Source organism: Coenobita brevimanus, chromosome 79 (assembly GCF_032717465.1).
Source record: "Coenobita brevimanus isolate Jiangsu-jjx chromosome 79, ASM3271746v2, whole genome shotgun sequence".
NCBI lineage: Eukaryota > Metazoa > Arthropoda > Malacostraca > Decapoda > Coenobitidae > Coenobita > Coenobita brevimanus.
The window spans coordinates 10,516,907-10,542,705 of record NC_137032.1 but is presented as its reverse complement, the minus strand read 5'-3'; the positions used below and the strand labels follow the sequence as shown (position 1 = coordinate 10,542,705).

Sequence of the window (25,799 nt, the reverse complement as noted above, 5' to 3'; positions counted from 1 at the left end):
TGAGGAATGTATATGGAGTAAAGAGGGTAGATAGGATACGAAATAATGTGATTCGTGAAAGATGTGGAATGAGGAAATCGGTGGACATCAGAATCGAAGAGACTTTACTCAGATAGTATGGTCATGTAGAGAGAATGGATAACAATAGAGTGGTGAAAAAGGTATATCTGACCGAATTTGAAGGATGGAGGAAGCGCGGTAGGACAAGGAGAAAGTGGAGAGATACGGTGGATGAATGTGTGAGGAGGAGAGATTTGGAAATCGGTGAGGCTAGGGAAGTGACAAGAAATGAAGCTGGCTGGATGACTGTTGTGAGAAGTGCATGATCAGGGATTTGGCATCAGTTTTTAACGTGGCAGCGTCCGGACTGACTCTGTGGGATTCGTTTATGTGAAGCTACAGAACGTGGTGAATCATTCTGGCGTGTCCGATAGAGCCAGGATTCCGGGGGCTTGAATGATGGGTGAATGGAAGCGTTCCCCATTGGATTAGGCAAATTTGGGCTGTCTGGACATTGCTATTCCTCACCCTGCCCTAGTAAGGAGGTCCGGATGATGATGATGATGATGATGATGATATATATATATATATATATATATATATATATATATATATATATATATATATATATATAGAGAGAGAGAGAGAGAGAGAGAGAGAGAGAGAGAGAGAGAGAGAGAGAGAGAGACAGAGAGAGAGACAGAGAGAGACAGATAGATAGATAGATAGATAGATAGATAGACAGATAGATAGATAGATAGATAGGTAGATATAGCTAGATATATATATATATATATATATATATATATATATATATATATATATATATCCATCATCCAATCCTACATTGCCCCATGAGGAGCGTAGGAGCCCGGGGCTAGGCAGTTGGTCCCGACATTTAAGATGAGAGTGACCAGCGTCACTCATCCCTGAGTGGCATTACATGAGCATTCAACCCCAACCACCCCTTGGATATACTGTAAACTTTCACCGGCTCAATCCGATTGGCGAGCAATAATTACCCACCAAACCACCAGGCGCCAAAATTTGGTTATATGATTACCACCCAGCGTAGTAAATGGTTTCCTGGTGTACAGGAAACCATTTGGCTTGTCACTCAGTGTAGAGTCACCCACAGGCAGAAGGAAGAGGAAAGAATGAAAGAAAGAAAGACAGAAGAGGGAGTGTAAAGTCACCCGTAGGCAGAAGGACAAGGAGAGAATGATGGAAAGAAAGACAGTAGAGGATGGAAGGAAAGAAGGATGGGGTAGACACCCAAAAGCAGCACTACACCGAGTGATTGGATGGTGAGCGCCCCCACCTATCACAAAAACATTATGTCAACAGCATCTGGTGTTCCCTGGCGGTCACCCATCGAAGTACTAACCAGACCCAACGTCGCTTAATTTCGCTGATCGGACGAGAAGCGGTGCACACAACATGGTATGGCAGTTGGCTACACACACACACATATATATATATATATATATATATATAGATAGATAGATAGATAGATAGAAGTGGAGACGATACAGCCAATGTATCTCTACCAAGTGGCTTAGGCTGTCTGGTAGAGATTGTATGTAGGGTGAGAAGTGCTTGTAAGTGTGTTACGTGGTCAGGAGAACGCTCCCAAAGTTTATTACCCTGGCGGGGCACGAACCCCCGTTCTTCAGTGTACGAAAACACTCATTTTACCACTGTACCATAGAGGCTCCATATATAGATAGATAGATAGAGAGATAGACAGATAGATAGATAGATAGATATGTTGCTTGCCTGTGTGCCGCTTCTGCAACTCTGGAATCTTATGAAGTCTTGATAAAGTTTAATAATGTCGTCTGTCGGTAGTTGTCTGGTTAGAAAGAAGGTATATGTTCATACGTGTTATTGAAGATAATCAGTGTATATTCCCAAGTACCCAGTGACACGTGAGAGCAACAGCGAATCAACCCTTTGTTGGTGTGTCGTAGGAAGACTGTTGGGTTTTGGAAACGGGCCTCCTAACCTTTCTCCAGAGTAGGGTGTACAGTAATCACAGACTAACCATACTTTCTGTGTTGCATGGGACACTGTAAAAACTCTTTATTTACCAGTACTTGATAAAAAAAATATTGCAAAAAACTACAAAAAATTTCCTCAGCTACTAACTCACAAGATACATTATATGGAAGTCAACTCTCTCGTAACAGATAAGTTAAAATTACATAGGCATTTAATACATGGTTTGGCGGAATGAAATACCTAAGCCAATAATATCAGTGTAAAGTTTAACTAATAAACACACATGAGAGGTCCGCTGATATCTCCACTCGTCAACACAGCTTATGATGTCCCAGCGAGATTAATGTGCTGTTCCATGAATGTGAATATAGCAACGCATTAATTAGGTAAAAAAAAAAAAAATCTTACAAAGTACGCACTCAATCCACATGAAATCAGCTTTGTTAATGCTTGGTAGGATCAGCAGGCATTTTGAAATACCCATTATCTGTGGTTTCAGTGTTTTACGGGAAATGCGGAACTTTTTTTTTTTTTTTTTTTTAACGAATATGCAAGTCCCTCGGCACTTCATTACTGGGAAGTAAAGTTGTACGAGAAGTACGTTGAGATTGTTTAGTTATGTGGAAAATGGTAGACTGACTAGGAGAGTGTGAGTTAAATGAAGAGGGAGGGGGAGATAAGGGTGAGGTGGAGGGGTGGAGTAGAGAGGTATATGAATATGAGTGGGCGACTTGGAGGGAGGACACTGATGGAGGAGGACAAGATGACAAGGAAGCGGTAGTTTTGTGGCAATCCCTTCCGAGATTATGGTAGTGGCCGTAGACAGATAGACAGAAATACTTTTCCTGAAGAATAAATGGGATCCTCCAGTGACATGTCTTGCTCTCCGCCAGACTTCCGTCAATGGCTTCCAGAACCCTGACCCTAACTGCATGCAACTGTACCTCTGCCAGGCCAGCTACGATTGTGTGCGTGGTAATCACGGTGAAAGCACTTTATTCTGCAGGGCTGGATCGTGAGTATGGTTCACAATTTATTCGGTCTGATGAAATTTTTTTTTTTTCTAGATTATACTTGTTACTTCTAGACAATTTCATGCGGTCCAGGGGACTCGTTTAGAACAGAAGTACTTAGATAACAGTCTTCAGTAACCGTTTCTTTATTAGAGATCTAATCAAGCTTGAAGCATGTCTTCTGCGGATAACCTGAGTAAAATGAATTCTACGTCATGAAAATGATATAGTTAAGTTTGTGTATTAGATGAGCCCGAGAGTAGAGGAGATCTTATTCTGTAACTCTAGCCTTGTGTCACTCCCTTGCTTGTGATACTGATTGTTTTTGTTGCTTAACCCCGGTCTGTCAGGCCGAGCAGACCGGTCGACCACAGGTAAGGAAATGTTTCTGTGAGGCCCTCCTACAGGTACAATACAGTAACTACACCTTGGAAGAAACCGGCACCCCCATTTTGATAGTGCCTCGCCAGGGTCGTACCAAGGGAACTACCCACGGCGAGCTGCAGGGAAGTACGAGGAGTGATTATCAGGTCATTCCTCTGCGATTAATGAAGAGACAATGAACAATGTTTTGCGAAGCATAGTAATGGCATCATCGGAACCCAACAATATTGTGTGACATTTTCATGATTCTGCGACTGAAAAGTGTCATCTATATCATTATCTTCGATTCAGTGACCCAGTTTTGATTTTGATATTGCTAAAAACTGACGACTTTATTCAGCTTAGGAGCGAATTTATCGAGTTGGAGGGTATAACTTCAGCCTTCATTACCAGAGGACTCTCCAGAATTAAGCAAATTCATATGGTGGTGGCTTGATGAAGACGATAATTGCGTTACCAGACCGATGGGGTTAAATAAGATATAGTGTCCCATGGCACTTACCGCTGATCCGTATTTCTGGTTGGTCTCTGAGATGTCGTAATACCTCTTCCTCAGTGGCTTATCATGCACCCAACTTACTAATAATATTCCTGTATACATATAACTAATAGCAATTGTGTTGACATTAACCCTTAGAATGCCTTGGCATTGATGATTTTTTTTTTAAATTTATTCTTGGTATCTTTAGTGTTATTATTCAGCTTAAGAGAGACTTTGAAATGGATAAGTTACTAGAAGCCTTCATTAACTAATGCCCTGCTGTAACTCACCCCCAAACTGAGTAAAATCATCAATAAATAGCACGATTACAATCCATAAAGACGTCATCGAATTGAAGGGGCTAAGCAGATATAGCTTACACAGCAAATAAGAAAAAGTAAATTGTAATACATCGCTAAGAAAGGGGTAGTACGAACTCTCCAATGTCATCGAGAATACGGCCATTTATTTCACCCTCCTTCCCAGCAGCACTAACTCATCGTCTTTTTCATCTTTGTCAGCTACGCCATGTGTCATCTGCTGGCCAGGCTGACCAACACGCCCTTTGATGATTATATAGCCGCCCGCAATTGGGGACATGACGGAAAGAACTGTGCTGAGATCTACAGTGAGTGCAGGGACCCCTGCGATGAAAATGGGATGCAAAAGTTAGCCTAATATTTCATCTTTCTCCTTCACACTTACATCATGTCCATCATATTCCTGATTGACCTGTTATATCAAAGAGTTATTTTTGTGCTAGATTCAATATCAAACCTCTCTCACTTTAAGTATATTATCTACAAGAGGAAAGTAAGACGTATAAGGAGATGAAAATTAAACGAAACCATGTCTATGAGTATACGATTAGTCCACCGATAGTGGAAACTGGACAGCACAAAGACAGTGCATACCTCTGGTAAAGCCTATACGAGACAGGTCAAATCGCTATCAAAATTTAATAACCTCTTCCCAGGCCCATGGCCCACTTATCTACCAAATTTCATTGAAACCCATCAATAACTTTTTTTTTTTTTTAGATATCTTGTGGGAAAAAAAAAAAAAAAAAACAATCCTGAACCGGGACCTGAACTCGGATCACCACCATAATTTAATCAATTCTTCCTTCACCCATGGCTCACATATCCACACAATTTCATTAAAGTCCCTCGATAAAGTTTTGAGATATCTTGTGGAGACATACAAGCATGGATGAATACATAACCTCTTCTAATTCTTTTGACAAAGGTAACAACGAAGAGAGCTGGCTGCAGATATTTAGTGATGCAGTAGGTCTGAAAAGTACAGCCTGGTAAAAAAAAAAAAAAAATCGCCTAGTATTCCACTCTTTCTGCTTTCCTCTGCTTGCTAATATTTCAAAGCAGAGAGGGTCTTGGTGTGTTTTTCTGCCCATTGATACAAAAGTCCGTTTAATATTTTACCTCTTCTGTTTCACACTTTCTTCTGCTCTTCAATAATTCTTAGCTGATAGATGTATCGCACGTTTTCTTTGCTCATAGAGACAAAGGTCTGCCTAATCTTTCACCTCTTCTACTTCTCACTTTCCTGTGCTGGCTGTTATACTTAAAGTGAGACAAGCTTCGAATGTATCTGTGCCCATAGATATACAAGTTTGCTTAATATTTCGCAACTTCTCTTGCTTCACACTTTCCTCTTCTGGAAATTTTGCTAAAATAAAATAAGGCTTGGTATACTTCTCTGATCATAAATGGTTTTTCTATAACACGCTGTACTAGAGAAGAAAGTGAAGAACATGTCCTAAGGGTGAAGTAGACACAGTGGCAGAGTAGGTCAATGCATTGTCATAGTTCACTCAGGTCACTGTTAATCACATGATGGCATAAACATACTTACTTCATTTATGTGACATCCAGTAAAGTTAGATGATTTTTTGGTTTATTCTTGCTACTTGCAGAACAGCTTTATCAGCACTGGGAAAACCATTGCTAATGACAGGTTAGAAGAAGAATCCATTACCCCTTCCTTTTATTTATTCTTTCCTGAAGCTGAAAAACGTTTGTGATCGAACTTAAAGGGCTAAATATGCATAAATGGATACTCGGAAATAAGACAACTCATCAAAGAATGTCAACGTTCTCGAGGAAATAAATGATGGTCTAAAAAACAAGCAAACAAAAATCTAGCACTCAAAGACTTACTAGCAAAATTGGTAAACTTAACCAGTATAAATATAAATATTAGATATGTGTTGGTATAGTTTGACCTTAGGTCCAAAAAACTATAAACGTCTTAAATGATAAGTGACGAAGGAATAACTAAAAGATTGAAGTGAACTTGTGCAGACAAGAAGGAATGACAGCTAACCCTGGCAAGTGTTTGGAAGAAGAAAAAAGAACTTGAGCAAATATATTATCGTCTCCACCATATGGTGGAATCCAGAGAAATCGTTCCTTATTGCATGTTCACAGTTCTCTCTGGTCCTCATTCATCAGATTCGAAGCACAGTTTATTCTAGTGACAGTTCATTAACCCATTAACTCCCTGGGTTCTTGTACGAGGGATTTTGGTGGAAAGGTACTATATATACTGCCCTCCGCCTACTGGCTCAGAGTCTTGAAGCACAGGTTTGCAGCTATTAAAAATGCCTAATTCTATTCTAATTTTACGACACTGGAAGCAAATGAGTTACTGCTCTCGTTAGCTTAAAAAGAGCAAAATCTGACACAGTATAAATATTTACTCTTACTTGCCATTAATATAAGGCTGTGAATTGCTTATTTTACTTTACAGTATACTTCATATAGATTCTACACGTCTATTATTTTAAAAAATTCCAAACATTTGTTTCGTCTTTGTGCTTATACTGTATGTTATCAAAATATTTATATAAAGTAAGTTTTACAAATTCTCTCTCTCTCTCTTTCTCTCTCTCTCTCTCTCTCTCTCTCTCTCTCTCTCTCTCTCTCCATTTATATATATATATATATATATATATATATATATATATATATATATATATATATATATATATATATATACACACAGGAAAGAGAGAGAGAGAGAGAGAGAGAGAGAGAGAGAGTTATTTGTAAAACTTACTTTATACAAATATTTTGATAACATATAAGCACAAAGACGAAACAAACGTTAGGATTTTTAAAAAATAATCGACGTGTAGAATCTGTGTGGAGTATACTGTAAAGTAATATAAGCAATTCACAGCCATTGCAAGTCCACCGCAGAACAAAGGCCTCCCAAACCTTTTCCACGAATTCCTTGACTGAGCCAGTCTCTGCCACATTTTGCTAGAAAACTTCTCTATCCCATCTCGCCACCTCCTGTCTGGCCATTTCCTGCTGTGCTTACGATCTCTTGAAGTTCAGTCCGTCAGCCTCTTGCTCCATTGGTTATCTCTTAGTCTTGTAACATGACCTGCCCACCTCCAATTCTTGTCTTTTACAACTTTTGTAATGTCTTTAGTCTTCTCTCTCACCCGAGTTGAAATTTTCATGTCTCTTAATGATATTCCTAACACTGACCTTTCCATTGCTATTACAGAAAGGATTACTTAATTTTCCATTGATTCTGTCAGTTTCCAGATCTCACAACCGTATATCATACCTAGAATTATAATTTCGTTATATAATTTTCGTTCATACATATTGGCAACCTACTTTTCATGATGACTCGATGTTACGGAAAGCTTTCCACCCAATTGTAATGCGCATTTCTATTTCGCTATCGTGGTTTTTCATTAATTTTATTATTTTTCCAAATTAATTTTTCTTCTCTAGTTCTTCAAGAATTTCTTTGCGTATTCTGATGACGCTCTTTGGTGTATTTGAATTAACACTACTGTAGATTTCTCCGTTTCACATTTAGCCCTACTTTCAGACTTTCCTTCGTCCAGCAGAATACTTATATCTGACTACCAATCCTCTGGGACTCTACCTTCCTCCCAGGTCAATCTGCACATCTTCTATATCCATTCCACTACTATCTTTCTCCCATGCTTCATCGTTTCACCAAACACTCCATTAAATCTTGGGGCTTTCCCAGTGTCGACTTTCTTCAGTTCTTCCACTACTTCCATCAAACTGATTTCTTTCTCCCTTTTCACCTCTCTACTTCTCCCAGCCATTCCCCAGCCACTGATAGTCGCATAACTTTCATTCTCTATATTAAACAGTTCCTTGAAACGTTATCTCCAACTTCTCACCTTTTCTCGCTTGTCCACTAGCAATTTACCATTTTTGTCTTTTACTCCCCTACAAACTTCTTTATAACCCTGTCTAACTGTCCATACCCCTTTCCAGAACATTTTCTTACGTCCCATCCACTATACACTCAAATTCCTTTCAAATTCATCATCCGCTGTCTTCTTTTTCTTTATAATCTTTTTACTTTCTTCCTCTTCACATATAATTCTCTCTTCCGCCTTTCAACTTCCTCTATGTCTCTGCTTCCCATCCACTCACAATATGCTTTTTTCTTTTGCGCTACAGCTTGTCTCACCTCTTCATTCCACCATGCTTTTCCTTGCACCCACCTTCGACTTCTCTTCACTCCACACACCACCTCACATGATGCACAGATCTCTTCTCTGAATATCTTGCACACACCTTCCACCTTCCCCATCTGCTACAAATCATATGTACCCAATCACTCCTCCACTTGCAACCTTTCTACCCTCCTTATATGAACTACTTCCTCCTGTCCTTCCCTCCTTCTATTCCTCCATTGTATTTGAACCTTGATGGTCAGAAAGTCCATTCCCCCAGCCTCTGTATGCTCTTGCATCCATTACATACCTTCTCATTCTGTCATCCACGAACACATAATCATTGCCTTCCGTTTATTCAGTTCACCACCCATGCTTCTCATACTTGTGGATCATTTTGTGCCTAAAAAGGGTATTGGTTATCACCAACTTTATCTCCACATAAATGCCCAGAGCACTGCCAATGTGTTCCACTTCTGCACACACGCCCCACCCACCAACTGCTCCATCCACATTCACATTCCCTACTTTTCTATGCATAATTACAATAAAAAACACTCTCCCATTCCTTTCAAACTTTTTCTTGCACTCTTCCACATTTGTCAAGAACTCCTCTTTCCCTCTGCCTGCACGTTATTGCGTTGGCCATACACACACAGTCGCCCATGGTTGTAATCCTGCTTTCAATCTTACCCACACAATCCTTGAACGAACTGACCCATACTCTTATATTCATCTTCCATCTCGTGCGCACAGCAATACATACACCCTCTTTCGCTCTCTCATTCTCACCTACTCCCGCGCATATACCCTATCCATACTCCCACTCTCACATTCTCACCTGACCATTTAGTTTCAGCTAATCCACGTATGTCCACTTTTGCACCCCCAAGCACGTGAACAATCTCTCTCTCTCTTTCACCTCATCACTCGTACCACGTACATCCAATGTTGCAATCGATAACATGTCCTTTGTTCCATCCTTGGTCGTCACCTGTTTGTCATTCCTGGTCCGAGGCTTCTTATTTGCATTTTTAGTTAGTTGTTTTCCGGGGAGGGGCACTAACCCTCCGCCAACCCACTTGCTGTCACTTAGGGAACACGTGTTGGTTATAAGGTTACTATCCAGCGTTTTAAATGATTTTCTGATTTACAGGAAGTGGTTTTGCTTGCCACTTAATGTAGAGCAACCCTGAAATAGAGTACAACTACACTAAATGAGTTCATGATGGGCGCCCCCATCGACCACAATAAAAAAAAAAAAAGAATAAATAACGAAACAAAATTATGAATATGAAATAACAGTAAAATAATTATAATGGCGAAAATCCTTATCCTAAGTTAAAAGATATTCCCTTACCTACTGAATACATCCCTAAAAGCAGCAGAGGCAACAAGAACTCGCACTCCCCTATATCTTGGCGCTCCACCATCTGCTAAACGTTTGCTATGATGAGAAGCTCCATGTCACAGGGTAACATCGATGAACTACCATCTGTTTTCTGATCGAGAGACGATAACATTCAAGTAAGTAATGTGTAATGTATGTAAGATAGCCCAGCCAAGCCTCACACTAAACATGAAGTTGGTGGAAAGGCGAACCAATATTTTTCTTAGGAGATATACTATGGAATCAAAGTGACTAAGAGGTTACTGATAAGTTTCTAGGTTTAAGGATACACCATGAAACTAGATGTCTGCCTGTAAACTGTGAACTGGAGGAGACTGTACAGAGAGGGGAAGGCTAAGGTGCACAATCCATGATATCCCATTTACATTCAATGGATTATTTTGGAACTCCATTGCCGTCATCTTAAATTTTCCTTAAAATATCAAGAGTAGAGCAACAGCATTTACACCCATCACTCCCAGCGTGAACAGAAGTAAAGGGTCATTTGTAGCTATTCGCCTGAGACCCCTGAGGTCCCTGTGTAACCTCTGGAAGGGTAAAACGATTAGGTAGATGGCTAAGCGAAAACCTTCCGTAATAAAGTAGTCCTTTTCTTGCTAGGGGTACTGACAGAGAGATTTATTGACCAGTGGGTCTTCTTCTCGTTTCTCCCTTCTCTGCAGCCTTCCAGCTGCTTTTGTAATAGATATGTTGGTTGTTTTCTTATAAGAATATGGGTTGTTAAGGTAGTAGTCCAAGCAGGTATGACTGACTAATTGATTTGTATTTATTTGCCAGTTCTTGAGAAATGGTCCTGAAACCTGAAGGATGGCTTCGGAATTTTTCGTATTCCCTATTCCGCAATACTTATATATACATGCTACGTTCAGTTAAGCTCAGTCCAGTCACTCAACTGAGGTCAGTCCAGTCGCCCACCTGAGGTCAGTCCAGTCACTCCACTATGTTCTATCTCTTCAGACGTGTCTCCTGGCGCTCCATATTTACTTAGTTGTACCCATCTGTTGTGAGCATTGTGTCAGTGAGTTTAATGACCTATGACAAAATGCTGTACTATTGTGTTCTGCTAGTGTGTTAAACAGAGTGTATTCTAGTGTCACAGTTAAGAGTGTTGGGAGTGCTGTAAGCCAATGCAGTTGTGTTGTGACTTTGTATTCCCTTGTGTTGTTTAGTGTGTGAAGCATAATTGTGAATTTGTAGTACCCCTCGTGTGATTTCTGTGTGTGTTGGCTTCCTCTACTGAGAGTTGTGACATCACTGCAAATTTTGGGAAGGATTACTTTGGGTTAAATGATGAACTTCTCAAATTACAACGGGAAGTAGAGGTTATCAGGCAGGAGAAATCACAAATGAGGGACTTGTTGGAGAGAGAGAACAAGACTGAAGGTTGGATGCTCGCTTAAAAGGATGCAACAAAGTTCACCTGTCAGAGACAAGCAGAGATAAAACTAAAAAAGCAGTTGACATGTTGGGTGACTAATGTGATGGGAAGGGAAAGAGGATAGAAGAGATGGAGAAGTGAGAGTACTTTCCGTAGGAATGCTATGAAGATTATGAAAGGAAAGAAAAATGTTGTCATTGCTGGAGACTCACAGATAAGGTACCTAGATATAACAGTTTACCTTCCACTTAGTGAACATGTGTTTCTTCCATGGGCCAGTTTTTTTTTTTTTTATGCGAGGAAGAAGGAACCAAAGGCCAGGAGCCTGCAAAATGTTCCTTCCAAGAAAAAAACAAAACAAAAGAGAGCCAAATTTAATATCCGTTCATTTCGAGATGCCTGGACACACTGCGTCTGAAAGACTGGAGATCATAGGAAGGAGGAAATACAGACAAAGGGAGACAGTTCCAGAGTTGACCTGTTGCGTAAATGAAGGCCTGGAAGTAACGGTTAACTCTTGAAGAGAAAGCTGGACAGAAACGGGGTAAGAGTTTGTTGCTAGATGAGTGCTGCTCGCCCGTCGTAGAGGTGGAGTGATGCAAGCAGATAGTTCAGAGGAGCTGTGACCACTGAAGTAGAGATAGAAAAGAGGTAAAGATGCAACAGTGCGGCGAAGACACAGAGGTTGAAGGGAGCCAGTAAGAGGAGAAGAGTTAATGAGACGAAAAGCTTTTGGCTCCACCCTATTGAGAAGAGCTGTATGTGGGGAGCCTCGCCACACATGAGAGTTGTAGTCTACACAGCACAGTGGGCCAGAACGATCTGAAAAGTAGGATTTATTCGAATATTTGATTTCATGTAAACGCGGAGGTTTCACTGCAGAGAGTCTTTAAAATGTCTATAGTATTTGAAAATAATCAGTTATCCACGATGAGTCAGCTCCCGTATCCACAAATTACACATAAAACTGTTCTACCATAGTGCGCTCATTTGTATTGTTAAGAACAGAATGTGCAACTCTTAGTTTCTCAATAATCTCTGCCATATTTCAAAGCACAAAACACAAATCCCTAGCGTTATAAGATAGACGAGATCATGAAGATAAGCTTGGAATAAACATTGAAGGATTTCGCCAATATGGCAATGATGTACTGAGTAATTAGTTACATGATGTTGGAAGCTACACAGGTTGCATGAAACCATGAAATTATAAAGAAATTCTACACACCTGCAGCTCCCTACGCACCGATTTTTGTCTCATAGTTTAGACTAATCCTTCAATTACCTGTTACCACTTGCTGTTGCTGAACATACTTACACTCGTTAGAATAAATGAGCTCTAATTGGATCGATGTTTTGTACAACACCATCTGTATCAACCAACCAAACTTGACATTGTTGCAATTAATGGTTGCAAAACAACAATGAGATGCTACCTGTGTTGAATTACTATTTTAACCCTTTGTAGGGCACCCATAAAAATAATAGAGATATAAAAAAAAGAAACTCTCAGTATGTTAAAATACAAGCAAATACAAGACATTTTTACCCTTGAAAATTTTTTATTTGGCCCATAGTTTCCTTGCAATGTTGCATCAAAGAAGTATCCTGTACTGGCTACTTGCCCAGTTTACAGTAAACGATAGTTATCCCATACGGGCTACTTGGCCCGGTTTCCCACAAACCATAGGTATTCCGAACCAGATACAATATTTTTATCTCTCAAAATTGTGTATTTTGTACCCAAATGACTTGCATTGTATAAAATTCTTATTTTTTAATAAAATTATGAATAATTCTTATAAACTATGGGTTGTTTGAATTGAAACCCATTTAATTTTTGTTAATTTTAAAATAAAAAAGTGAGAAACATGTAAAAGTAGTATAAAAATACAAAAATATATTTTTATGTTGACAATATTTGGTGTGATCACCAAACCTGAGAGTGGGTGGAGGGCATCTTCTTGAGCTGGAGGGCATCTTCTTGAGCTGTGTGGAGTTGTACTTGGGCAGGGCATCCTCTTGGGGCGTGAGGAGTGATTACAGAGTCAAGGAAGACCGAGGTGATGAGCATGTGGGGGGAGCTGTTAGTCCAGGAGATGATGCAGGGAATGTGGTGGCAGAAGTTGCTGGTTCCGAAGGCACAGTATGGAAGGCCCTGAAGCAGCTCCTGGTGTTCGAGAGACAGAGGGCCACCTGGCAGACACCACACATCCACTTGGACCAGTGCATGTCATTCTTGGTGGAGCAATTTTTGCAGGTCTGATGTGTTGACACAAAGACGGGGCAATGCAACTTGGAGTAGTTATAACGCTGCTGAACGGGTGGAAGCACTGCCCTTTGCCCCTTCTTCGGCAAGGTGATTGCTGGGGACTCTGGAGCATGCTGCATCACCCTGGGAGGCTTGGTCTTGTAACACCTGGCGAATGCACTGACATCAGGGCATTGGCTTCTCCCCAAGGGCCTTACAGTTCCTTTTGTTCAGCAGCCAGGCACTTCAGGTGCACAGATCCAGGACATAGCCAAACAGCCGCATGTACCACCGCCTGGACCTCATGGGAGTCTTGTAGAGAGGTGTTAATATGTCCGACTTGCCAGTGCCTCCCATCTTGCCGTTGTACCCCTTGATGACAGAGGGACAGGGGATCTCGATCTTCTTCTTGGCTCCCTTATCGTACCTCTTCACCGTCTTGACTGGTTGGACCCCTGCATCGGAAGACAAGACAGTGACAATCTTGTCCTTCCAACACAGGGCCAAAATCCCATTGGAGGTGAAGTAGTCATAGTCTCCTCTTGGGGTGGTCTTCTTCTCCATGACTTTTGTAGAGACGAGTGGACGGTTGCCAATTCTGTTTGGTCATAGCGGCAACCACACTTGTCCCTCAGGTACTCCGTAAGGCTGATACTGGTGAAATAATTGTCAGCATAGAAGGCAGTCTGCGATGGATGTTTGAGGGTCTTGACCAGGGCGATGACTGTCTTGCTGCTCACCAGGAACTCCGACTACACAGCACTGAGTTCTACTGGGTGGCTGGTGAAGGTGGTCTAGCCCTGGTACATCAGGATGTTGTGGATGAAGCCATCGATGCTGACCGGCAGAACAGCTTGTACCCAAACTTGTCAGGTTTGTTGTGGATGTACTGTCAGAGGTTCCCGGCTCTGGTCCCCTTGTAGGCCACCATCACCTCATCCACTGATTGGGTTGGGGCAACCTTCTCCTGCAGGAACTGCCTGGTAATGGACGAGATGATGGGCCTGATCTTTTAGAACCTGTCAGTGGATGCCCATGCATGCTCATTGTTGCTGATGTGGAGAAGTGCCCTGATGAGCCGGAAACGCTTGGAGGACATCGCCTCAGCCACCTGTCTAGTTCTGGTATGCACCGCCCAATAGTCCTTAATAGATGGCATGCAGACCACTCCCATGTAGATGACGATACCGATGAAGACCATCAGGTCTTGCAGGTCTATGGAGAAGGTGGTGTTGACGCCCTTTTGTCGGGCATACAGGTTAGTTTGAAAGACAATTTCTTCGAGAAGGGCCAAAGTGAACATTTGTTGAAAGTACTCAAAGGGGGTGCAGAGACTTTCGGGCACAGGATGGCTGTAGGGTTGTGGAGATGCTACACTTATGTCCTCCTTCTTCCAAACTCGCTCTGGGACAGGATGATGGGTTGTCATGGCCCTCTTACGAGGTGGCTGAGACTTCTTCTGTTCCTCTGGGTCCTCTTCTTCATCATTGTCCTCGTCTGTCTCGTCTGGCATCAGCTCCGGCAGGACTCTGACAACATTGCCTGCTGAGAGATCTCAAAGTAATTAGAGAGATGGAAAAAGGAGGCAAGTAAAGTAGGGTAAGTAAAGACAAGTAATTTGAAATCTCTCTCTCTCTCTCTCTCTCTCTCTCTCTGTATATATATATATATATATATATATATATATATATATATATATATATATATAAATCTATATATATCTATATCTATATATATCTATATCTATCTATATCTATATCTATATCTATCTATCTATCTATCTATCTATCTATATATATTATATATATATATGTATATATATATATATATATATATATATATATTTTGTGTCTATCTATATATATATCTCTCTATCTATATCTATCTATCTATCTATCTATCTATATATATATATATATATATATATATATATATATATATATATATATATATACATTAGATAACAGTACTGCATGCACATAAATCTATGGTACTCTAAATCTAAAGTCCTCAGTTGTTTTAAATGACAGTTTAAATACCCAGTCCATTGAAATATTTAAATACCCTCTACATTTCGCCATTTCACCTGTCCATTTCACCATTTCACCATTCCCAGTTTAATAAAATCACTTACAATTTAAATGCACAACACAATGATAACATTAGACCCTTCAAAAATGGCCACCAAAACAAACACACTTTCCCTTTAAAAATAGCCATCCAAAACATAACACTGGGCATTTAACAGCTTCATTTACATGAACAGTGCATATTATTTACATACCTGAAGCAGTGGGAGTGAGATCCTCGTCCTGGAGATCCATGATGAAGTCTGGGTTGAGGTCACTGTCATCGTCGATGACCTACTGTAGGGTGTCATCATTGATCTCAACATTGCTGACATCACCAGGCGGTGGAGCCATCCACTTAGGCCTGGAGCTCGTTCTCTGGTAGAAACTGGAAGTGCAGTAGCAAACTGGACAGATGGAGAAAAAATTGTTTATGGTCATATTCATCACTTTTCACCATCATATATGCACCATCACTATCACTATACTCATTTATATTGCAGTGTACTCATGAAAAATGCCTGAAAATTGTATATAATAATCCTACAAATGCAATATGAACATCTCATTATTCCTTCTTGTCATCATCAGCCAATAACACCATAAAATATCACCATACATTTCACAATAATAGGTCCCCAAATGGGCAAAGTATCCTGTACGGGATACATATGGTTTACTGTAGGCCAGGCGAGGTAGCCCATACTGGATATGTATAGTTTACCAGTGCCCGGCCATGTTTCCCGTACGGGATACTTCGTAACACGATTTTTTCACTAATTTTCCGTTATACCACACACTTTTCACCTGTATCATCATGAAGGACATAGATTTAGCTATATTCTGTCAAGTTTTCATAAACCTACCTTCATCATTACCGGTGTGAGGGCGTCGAGAGTGGGAGTAACATGACACTGATCTTGCTGTCACAGTGGTCGTGGAAAGAATTGCTTGCTCCCGGGCTCCTACCCCCGCTCCCACTCGAGCTATTGAGCTCTGATTCCATGAGGAGAGAGTGAAGGCATGCTGCTATTGGCTGAATCAAAATCACACCACCTACGTCATGAAACGGCGGCATCAAAATGTCATGAAGTAGCGCGTCGAAGTATCCAGTCCTGGCTATTTGCCCATTAAAGGGTCAATCAGGCAAAGTATCAGTATGTGATTATATAGTGCTGTTCGCGTCTATATCCAAGCAATTTTGTACGTGAGAGGAGTGGACCGGGAAAGGTGTGACTACACGGTGAACTGTGAGCCTGAATATATTTGTTCTTCCGTTATTTGTTTTGATGGCTCTCCATATCCTACTTCCAGTAAATTATCTCAAATAAATTTTTGCCAATTTTTTCAGCAGTATATCACACACGACCCTAATGCTCTTCATCACAGACCTTATCCTTCAGATGCATGGAGAGCGTTTCCTAAACAACTTGTGCTTGCTAATAATTACAACAAATTTAGTGAAACTTATAATACTATCATATGGGAAATTAATTGTATTCGTATTCTGCATTGAAAAAAAAAAAAAAACTAGAATTGGACCTTTAATGCTTACACATGGAAAACCAGAATAAATCCCACTTTTCAGATCTTTCTGGCCCATAGTGCACAGAGGCGAGTAAAACACGTGTATAAAGTCAACAACTGTACAGGGGTAAAGAAGGTACAGAGTCAACTTAGCACACCTTATCTCTTGGAAGCAGATTTTACAAGAGATGTAATATGATCTTTCCAAGATAGATCCCGAGAGAATGAATCCCCTAGTATGTTTAAGGATGATGCAGGACTGAGCTGAATATTATTAAACATTAGTGGGTACTCCTGTGGAAGATTTTGTCTGGTTCATAGGTGTAAGAACTGGGACTTTGATGCAGTAAAAACAAGATTATTTTTACCCCAGCCAGAGATACGAACCAAATCTGATATTAGGTGTGCCATAGCCTCATCTCTTGTTTGTTGAAGTAACTGCCGAGATGGACGTTGCGGGAACCAAATGAAAAGGTGCAGGATGGAATTATCAGCGTATGAGTGGATAGGATTAGATGTACAGCTTAGAAAGTCATTGATGAATAACAGGAACAGATCTGGTGATAGCACAGAGCCCAGAGGAACGTCATAATTGATAGATGTAGAAGATCGGTGGCTATCTAGAACAGCAGTTATAGAATGACCAGAAAGGAAGCTATAAGGTACATTTAGAAGGATAGAAACCGTAAGAGGGCAGTTTGGAAATTAAAAATTTATGTGAGACTCGATCGTAAGCCTTTGAGATGTCAAGTGCAATGGCAAAACTTTCGCCAAAATCCCGAAAGGAGGATGACCAGGAGTCTGAAAGGTAGGTGAGAAGATCGCCAGTGGAGCATCTCCGACTGAACCCATACTGACGATCAGAAAGAAGGTTGCGATAGGAAAGATGCTTTAAAATTTTTCTGTTAAGAATAGACTCAAATCCTTTTGAGACATAGGACATTAAAGCAATTGGGCGATAGTTAGAGGGCTGGAAATGGTCACGCTCCTTTGGTACGGGCTGAATGAGAGCACACTTTCAGCAGGAAGGAAAGGTACAAGTTGACAGACAAAGAAGAAAGTGTTTACCTAGGCAGGGTGTAAGCACAGGAGCACAGTTCTTGACTCTCTTGAGGACAACAGAAGGGACCACATCAGGCTCATATGCCTTGTTAGTATTGAGGCCAGTGATAGCAGAAAATACATCAGTTGAAGAATTTTAATGTCAGCCATGAGGAAGTCAGAGGGGGGAAGTGATGGAGGAACAGCACCAAAATTGTCTAAGGTTGAACTGGAGGAGAAAGTCCAAGCAAAGAGATCTGCTTTATTTGTAGAAATAACTACAGAGCCATCAGAATAGAAATGAGGAGGGAAGGATGATGAGGTAAAGTTGTTAGAAAGGTTTTTAGCAAAGTGCCAGAAGGAGCGGGAAGAATTCGAGTTGCAGAGCTGAGTGCATTTAGTACGGATGAAATTATTTTTTGCAGAGTGAAGAACAGTAGTAAAATTCCGGGCAGAAACATAAAAAATTTGTGATTCAGGGGTAGGTTGGCTCCGGTACTATTTACAGGCCTTCTACTTGTGGACAGCATTAGAAAAAGCGCAATGAAACCAAGGCTTTTTTGCATTAGTTAAAGGATATGAGAATGAAGCATAGGCTTCCGTGCCCGAGAGAATAACATCCATAATCTGCATGGCACACTCAGATGGCCCCCGGCCATGGTGTAGGTATTTGTTTCACCTCTCCCTTTCCTTGTTACTGCCCACAGAATACAGTATGCACTTACATATCCCCTTTCTTGCTGCACAAATTATCGCATTTCATCTTCTAAACTCCAGAATTATTCACCAAATTACACAGGTGCTTGATGATACCCATGTCCTCTACATTCTGCCCAATCAGACTTACTATACACTCCGAGACTTCATTCTTTATGAAACATTAGTTTATTCATTATTCCATTCACTTGCAGTAACAAATATACTGTTTGAGTAAAGTGTGCACATATGTCAAAAACTCAGAAACTGATCTTTCAAATCCGATGAAACTTAGAGTCCACAGCCGCTGGGTTCCCAATAGGTGCCAAACGAATTCTCATCGGCGGGGTTTCACTTCGGCCAGTTTCAGGCTGGTCTGTGTCCCTATTGGATTACACTGAGCGGTCGATCATTGCTAAAGCTAACATGCCTGCTTCAAACCAGCCATCTGAGATCGAACAAAAGTGTAGACAATTTTCATGCAATTTTCTGTTTTGATTGGTGAGTTTCTGTTGAGATAATTCACTTATATCAGATTCACGTGGAATGCTTAGTGGCAACTTGCAATGAAGAAAGCAGCTGCCACGTCCATGCAGCGATAATAAAGACACCTGTTCGCCATGATACTGGCCGAGGGGGATGAATCATGTGATGCAAGTCAATTATGGCCTGAATTTCGATGAAGCCCATCTGAGGATATGCTGTTCAAGTGCACGGGCTAAGGGCAGGAGTACACTGACAACGAGCTGGAAGAAATATATTCTGAAACACTTTGCCTCATCCAGAGCATTCTGTTTCATCCTATGGCCTGCATCTAGTATATACGCCTGTTAGCTAGCCCACATTGTGTGCACATCATGCTGTAGATACTGATGATGTGGCCGGCCGTAAGTCATAACGCCCTCAAATAGATACCGATGATGTGGCCAGCTGCAAGTCACAACTCCCTCACCACCAGCACACTATGTTTGGTAGGTCATTGGTCGACTGGCTGCAGATGTTTGCAGAATAATTTTCATGGAAACCCTGGAGGCTGCGATGAAACATATTTAGAAAATCTCATCAATGATAAGTTAGAGCTACTTGGCATTGCATGTGTGGCTGAACCATGGCTGGAGTAGCTTCATCACTTCACATTCAAGATACCTCTGGTGCTGCAGCCTGATGCCAACACCTGTTCCATCAACAAAGAATCCATTCTAGAATTACAACTAAGTAACTGTGGACTTATAATATGGGATGGAAGCTGCTTGGCATATCGCCGTGCCATTGAAACTGTGGACCATCTTTTCGTGACATCACCAATAGTGACATGCCATTCGGCGGAGTTCTCGTGCTACTCAGCAGCAATTGGAGACAAATTCCACCAATGGTGCCCAGTGGAGGACGTGACAGAGTGGTTAATGCATGCCTGAAATCATATCCTATCTGGGATCACGTAAAGCTGCTTAAACTGATGACAAATATGATTCCACGCATAGATAGCACTGGGCAGTCAAAACCAGTTGTTGCTGGAAGTTGGAGATGGTCGTACACCACTGGCAGATGTTAATCTCTACACTGACAACATTCTTCTGGTGTCAGAACTGAACAGCTCAGCTACAGCACTAAATCAGCTACTCAGTAATATCTTCCCTGATATCAAGGAGCATTTGCAAGATGTCGACTGGCTGTGGCAAAGAGCCATACTCACCGTGCAAAACAATGACGCCGTAGTGAATAAAGACACAGTGATGGCCAGAGTGGTCAGAGAATCTCGAACTTATACAAGTGCTGACAAGATGGCCGACCTTGGTGCAGTGCCGTTCTCCCCAAAAGTTCTAAAATAGAATAGAATTCTCTTGCCTACCACAACACAAAATCAACTTGACAATTGGTGTGCAGTTATGATAATATGGAACACGAGGGCACACAGGATTGTCAATGACCACAATGAGCGTAGTTCTTAAAATGCATAACAATGTGCTGGAGTTGCTGGTGGCAAGCTGGCCAGATAAAGAGGGGAAGCTATTTCTCCCATGAGTGTTAACAATCACCCAGAGTGAGAAAGGCATTGTTTCAGACAAAGACGATTACAGTTTCCCATCAAAGCAGCCTTTGGTATCACCAGTAACAAGGCAAAAGGACAGACCAAGAACCGCGTTGGTGTGTATTTGCCAACACCAGTTTTTAGCCATGGTCAGTTATACGTATGTTTTCATCTCAAAAGCAGGACCACCAGACACCACCGAAGTGCTGAGGTCACAGTCCAACACTCGGAACGTGATATACCTAGAGGTGCTCTGAGCAAATCACATGTACAGCCGTCCACTCTTCCGCTAGGGCCAACCAGAGCATTGGCAACGCTGACCGAGAGAGTAACCGAGATTATAAAGAAGCAGGTGAAACACTTCCAAACCTCCCAGGTAATGCATACGTTTTCGCCGTTGCTGTGTTGCCAAAGGTGATGTGGGAAATCAGAGGTGCAGATACGATCATTCGTTGACTTCCCTCTCTATCAGCATGAACCACCGTGACACCCAACTCACACAACATGCCCGTATCATCGCTGTACTTGCGGAGGGTATTAGTAGTAGGGGCATCGCACAGTGACTAGGATGCTTAAGATCTTGTGTTCAGAAATGGATCCAGCGTTGGCAAAATACTGGAAATCTGAATGACCTGGGTATGTTGGTCTCCAAATATTAGGATGAAATGTCAATAATATATCTGCATATATGATGTGATAATATTTTATTTTGGTAGAAATGTAATTTTAAATCTTTGTTTATGATACAGAGCATCTGATATTGCTAATATTTTTGGTGAAAAAGTTAATTTCAAATTAAAAGTTATTATACAGGGCGACCAAAAAATCATTTTTCATTAAATTGGTGAACAAAGTGAATACTATTGTTTACATCCTGTTAATGATCTGTTTAACTGGTGTGACGAGAGAGGAGACGAAGGTCGCGTGCCACAAGTCAGAAGGACGACATCTGGATTGTGCAGACAGGGGTGAACATGCCGTTCATTTACGCCAGGGCGATCAGGGAGAGGTTGGCTTTGGAGGTGTCCGATGAGACAGTACGCCGTAGGTTACACCAGGCAGGCATCCATCACCGAGTGCCTGCCAAGAAGGAGCGCTTCACTGACGAACACCGCGCTGCCAGGCTCGCCTTTGCCCAGCAATATGTGGGAAAGGAGATGGAGTTTTAGGAGAGGACGGTCTTCACAGACGAGAAGTCATTCTGTTCCACCAAGCATGGGAAAATACACTTGTGGAGAAGAGACAATACAAGGTAAGTGTAATAAATAAACACATTATTCTAGCAAAATATTTATTAGAATGTGCCAGTCACAGTAGCAAAAAGTATTTAACACTTTACCATTTACTAATAGCATTATCGCAACATTACTCATTGCTGCCATTACCTTCCTGTTAGCATTTTACTGCTACCATGTCTAGTTCATGAACAACACAGGTTTCACATCACCATTCCCTCTTCCTTTTCTACCTGCTCTCTTATTGTTTGTTACTAAAAACTATTTATCTATATTCTGAGTAGGTAAATGTAACCTTATAACCCGGTAGTTGGATTATGCGATTACTTAAAATATTCAGTACATCGGGTATCGTCAGCCTTCTAAGACTCGCAGACGAGCACACAATAACGTGTGAAATGAATCAAATTTACAACCCTACCCGGGGATCGAATCCAGACACTCATATAACGCGACCAGGGTGTTAACCCTTAATCCACAACACCACTAACAAGAAGATAGCGAACCTAGCTATCAGCTGATAAGTATCGGCAACCCAGGACTGGCAAGAGCCAATACATAACAATTGCATAATTTGTATTGGCCGTTTCCTGTCCAGGGTTCCCGATGCTCAGCATGTGCAAGTGTAAGTGTACAATATAGGAAAGACAGGGAGAGAGGAAGTAGGGACAGCAAGGGACAAGAAACTTCAGGGAGGACACAGCAAAGAGATGAATATTACTAGGAATAGGGAAGGTGACCATGGGCTAAACTCAGTCTGCTGAGCAGGGTATAGTGAGGTTCACTACCCTCTTTTTTCTTTTAGTGTGGAGTAAGGTTGTTGGCACCCTAGTCTCATAATCAGAGTATCTGGGGTCGTATGAACAATGGAGTGTAAGCATACTTAAAGCTGGATTTGTCTTAATATTATGCTAAAGTCGTGGTCCTTTGTCTAAATCTGTTTCACAATGATCTTTTGTGCTTAAAATTACATTTCGCAGACGACCCAGTCAGGACAACTCCCGAGGTGTCTTAACCCGCCTTAAACATTCTTAGCTTACCAATATGGCCAAATAGCAACTCTCTGTGCACCGAGTGAAAAGTTATCACCCTCGGAAAACTGTATTGGAGCTATATAATGACAAAAAAGTTATTAAAAGATACCAGGTAGACCGTGAAGGGATAGTATATGTAACATTTAATGAGAGAAGCCTTGAGATGTAGACTGTAGCACCAGTCGAACAGAGCAGTACTCCCAAGGTGGCTGGAAAGCTGATGACAGGGAGAGCTGAAGCTCTCGTTTCATCAGCCCTCGAGACTAGGACCCGACCATCCCCCTTTGCTGAACTTTTTCAGTGTCTCAGTAACACAGAAGGTAGGCCAGCATGCTCTCCAATACAATTTTCTCTAACTATCAACACCAAACTACATGCACAGTACACACTACACTTCCTTTTCTAAAATTTAAAGAAATCATGGCAGCGCAACACGTGGCTTCGGAGTCCCCAGGGGGAAGGGACCATAAATGTCCCCACCTTCCGCCCCTCTCCTGGTGACGACTCGAGCTGCCTGGAACCACTGACTCTCTTCTTCTTCATTTCTGCAACATTCGCGGCCTTTCCTCTAACTTTCTGTTCAACATCATCTCTCCACCTCTAAACCTCTCCTTCTCTTTTTAACCCAACTGACAGCAGACCCTTTTCTGTATCCTCCTACTTTCTCTATACTCATTTCAAAGCCAAGGGTGGCTGTTGTGTATATATACGCAACAACTTATCTTGCTCTCGTGTTCCTGAACTCTATTCTTCTGAATTCTCTACACTCTGACTTTGGCATTCCTGTCATTCTCTGACTAAATACATCTGCGCTGCTTACTTATCTCCTAACTCTACACATTATCAAAAATTCTTTGACTATCTTACTTCTACGTTGGAACCCATTATGTCCATTTCTCCTTTCTCTGAAATCTCCATTCTAGGAGATTTCAATGTTCACCACCACCTTTGGTTCTCCTCCCATTTCACTGATCCACCTGGTGAACAAGCCTACACCTTTTCTATCCTTAATGACCTAGAGCAGCTTGTACAACACCCCACCCGTAACCCTGGTCGCCTTAGAGAGAGCTCCAACATACTTGACCTTTTCCTTACAACTAATCCTTCTGCCTACACTGTTAATCTTTTCTCTCCATTGGGCTCCTCCGACCACAACCTTATCACCTTAACTTGTCCTATCGCTCCGGTATGACCTGTGGACCCTCCAGGGAAACGTCGGCTGTGGCACTTTGGAGCTGCAGATAGGGAGGCCCTCAAGCAGTACTTCTTTGATTTTCCCTAGAATGATTATTGCTTCCATGGCCAGGAGCCATCTGGGTGTGCCTTGAGCATTACGGAGGTTATTCTCTCGGGCATGGACACATACATTCCTTTCTCATATCCTCTGACTAATGCAAGAAAACCTTGGTTTAATCACGCTTGTTCTAATGCTGTCCGCAACAAGGAGAGGGCCTACAAAAGGTACCACAGCCAGCCCACCCCTGAATCACATCTTTTATACGTTTCTGCCCGGAATCATGCTAAGTCTGTTCTTCACTCTGATAAAAATTATTTCATCCATATTAAATGCTCTCAACTCTCCAACTCGAATTCTTCCCGCTCCCTCTGGCACCTTGACAAAAACCTTTCTAACAACTTTACCTCATCACCCTTCCCTCTCTTTTCTACTCTGATGGATCTGTAGTTATTTCTTCTGCTGATAAAGCAGATCTCTTCGTTCAGACTTTCTCCTCCAATTCCATCTTAGACGATTCCGGTGCTGTTCCTCCATCACTTCCCCCCTCTAACTTCCTCATGGCTGACATTAAAATTTCTTCAGCTGATGTATTTTCTGCCATCACAGGCCTTAATATTAATAAGGCATGTGGGCCTGACGGAGTCCCTCCTGTTGTTCTCAAGAACAGTGCTTCTGTGCTTACACCCTGCCTAGGCAAACTCTTTTGCCTTTGTCTATCAACATGTACCTTTCCTTCTTGCTGGAAGTGTGCTCTCATTCAGCCAGTCCCAAAGAAGGGTGACCATTCCCAACCCTCTAACTATCGTCCAATTGCTTTAACATCCTGTATCTCAAAAGTTTTTGAGTCAATTTTTTATAGAAAAATTTTAAAGCATCTTTTGTATCACAACCTTCTTGCTGATCATCAGTATGAGTTCCGTCAGGGACACTCCACTGGCGATCTTCTCACCCACCTTTCAGACTCCTTGTCATCCTCCTATTGGGACTTTGGCGGAAGCTTGGCCATTGCACTTGACATCTCAAAGGGTTTCGATAGAGTCTGGCATAAATCTTTAACTTCCAAGCTGCCCTCTTACAGTTTCTGTCCTTCTATCTGTGCCTTCATCAATAGCTTCCTTTCTGATCGTTCTATAGCCGCTATTGTAGACGGCCATCGTTCTTCTCCTAGATCTATCAACAGTGGTGTTCCTCAGGGTTCTGTCTTATCACCAACTCTCTTTTATTAGTCAATGACCTTCTAAGCTGTACATCTAACCCTATCTACTCGTATGCTGATGATTCCACCCTTCACCTTTCCATTCGGTTCTCGCAGCGTCCATCTCAGCAGTTACTTCAACAAACAAGGGATGAGGCTATGGCACACCTAATGTCTGACTTGGCTCATATCTCTGACTGGGGTAAAAATAATCTGGTTGTTTTTAATGCATCAAAGACTCAGGTTTTACATCTATCAACCCGACATAATCTTCCACAGCTATACCCACTAATGTTTAATAATATTCAACTTAATCCTGCGTCATCCTTGA

The 25,799-nt window shown here is 41.5% G+C and overlaps 1 pseudogene; it reads right to left on the bottom strand.

Annotated features, from left to right (window-relative positions):
• Positions 1-1,338: 1,338 nt before the first annotated feature.
• LOC145409148 (5S ribosomal RNA) lies at positions 1,339-1,457 on the bottom strand (annotated as a pseudogene).
• Between the last annotated feature and the right edge of the window lie 24,342 nt (positions 1,458-25,799).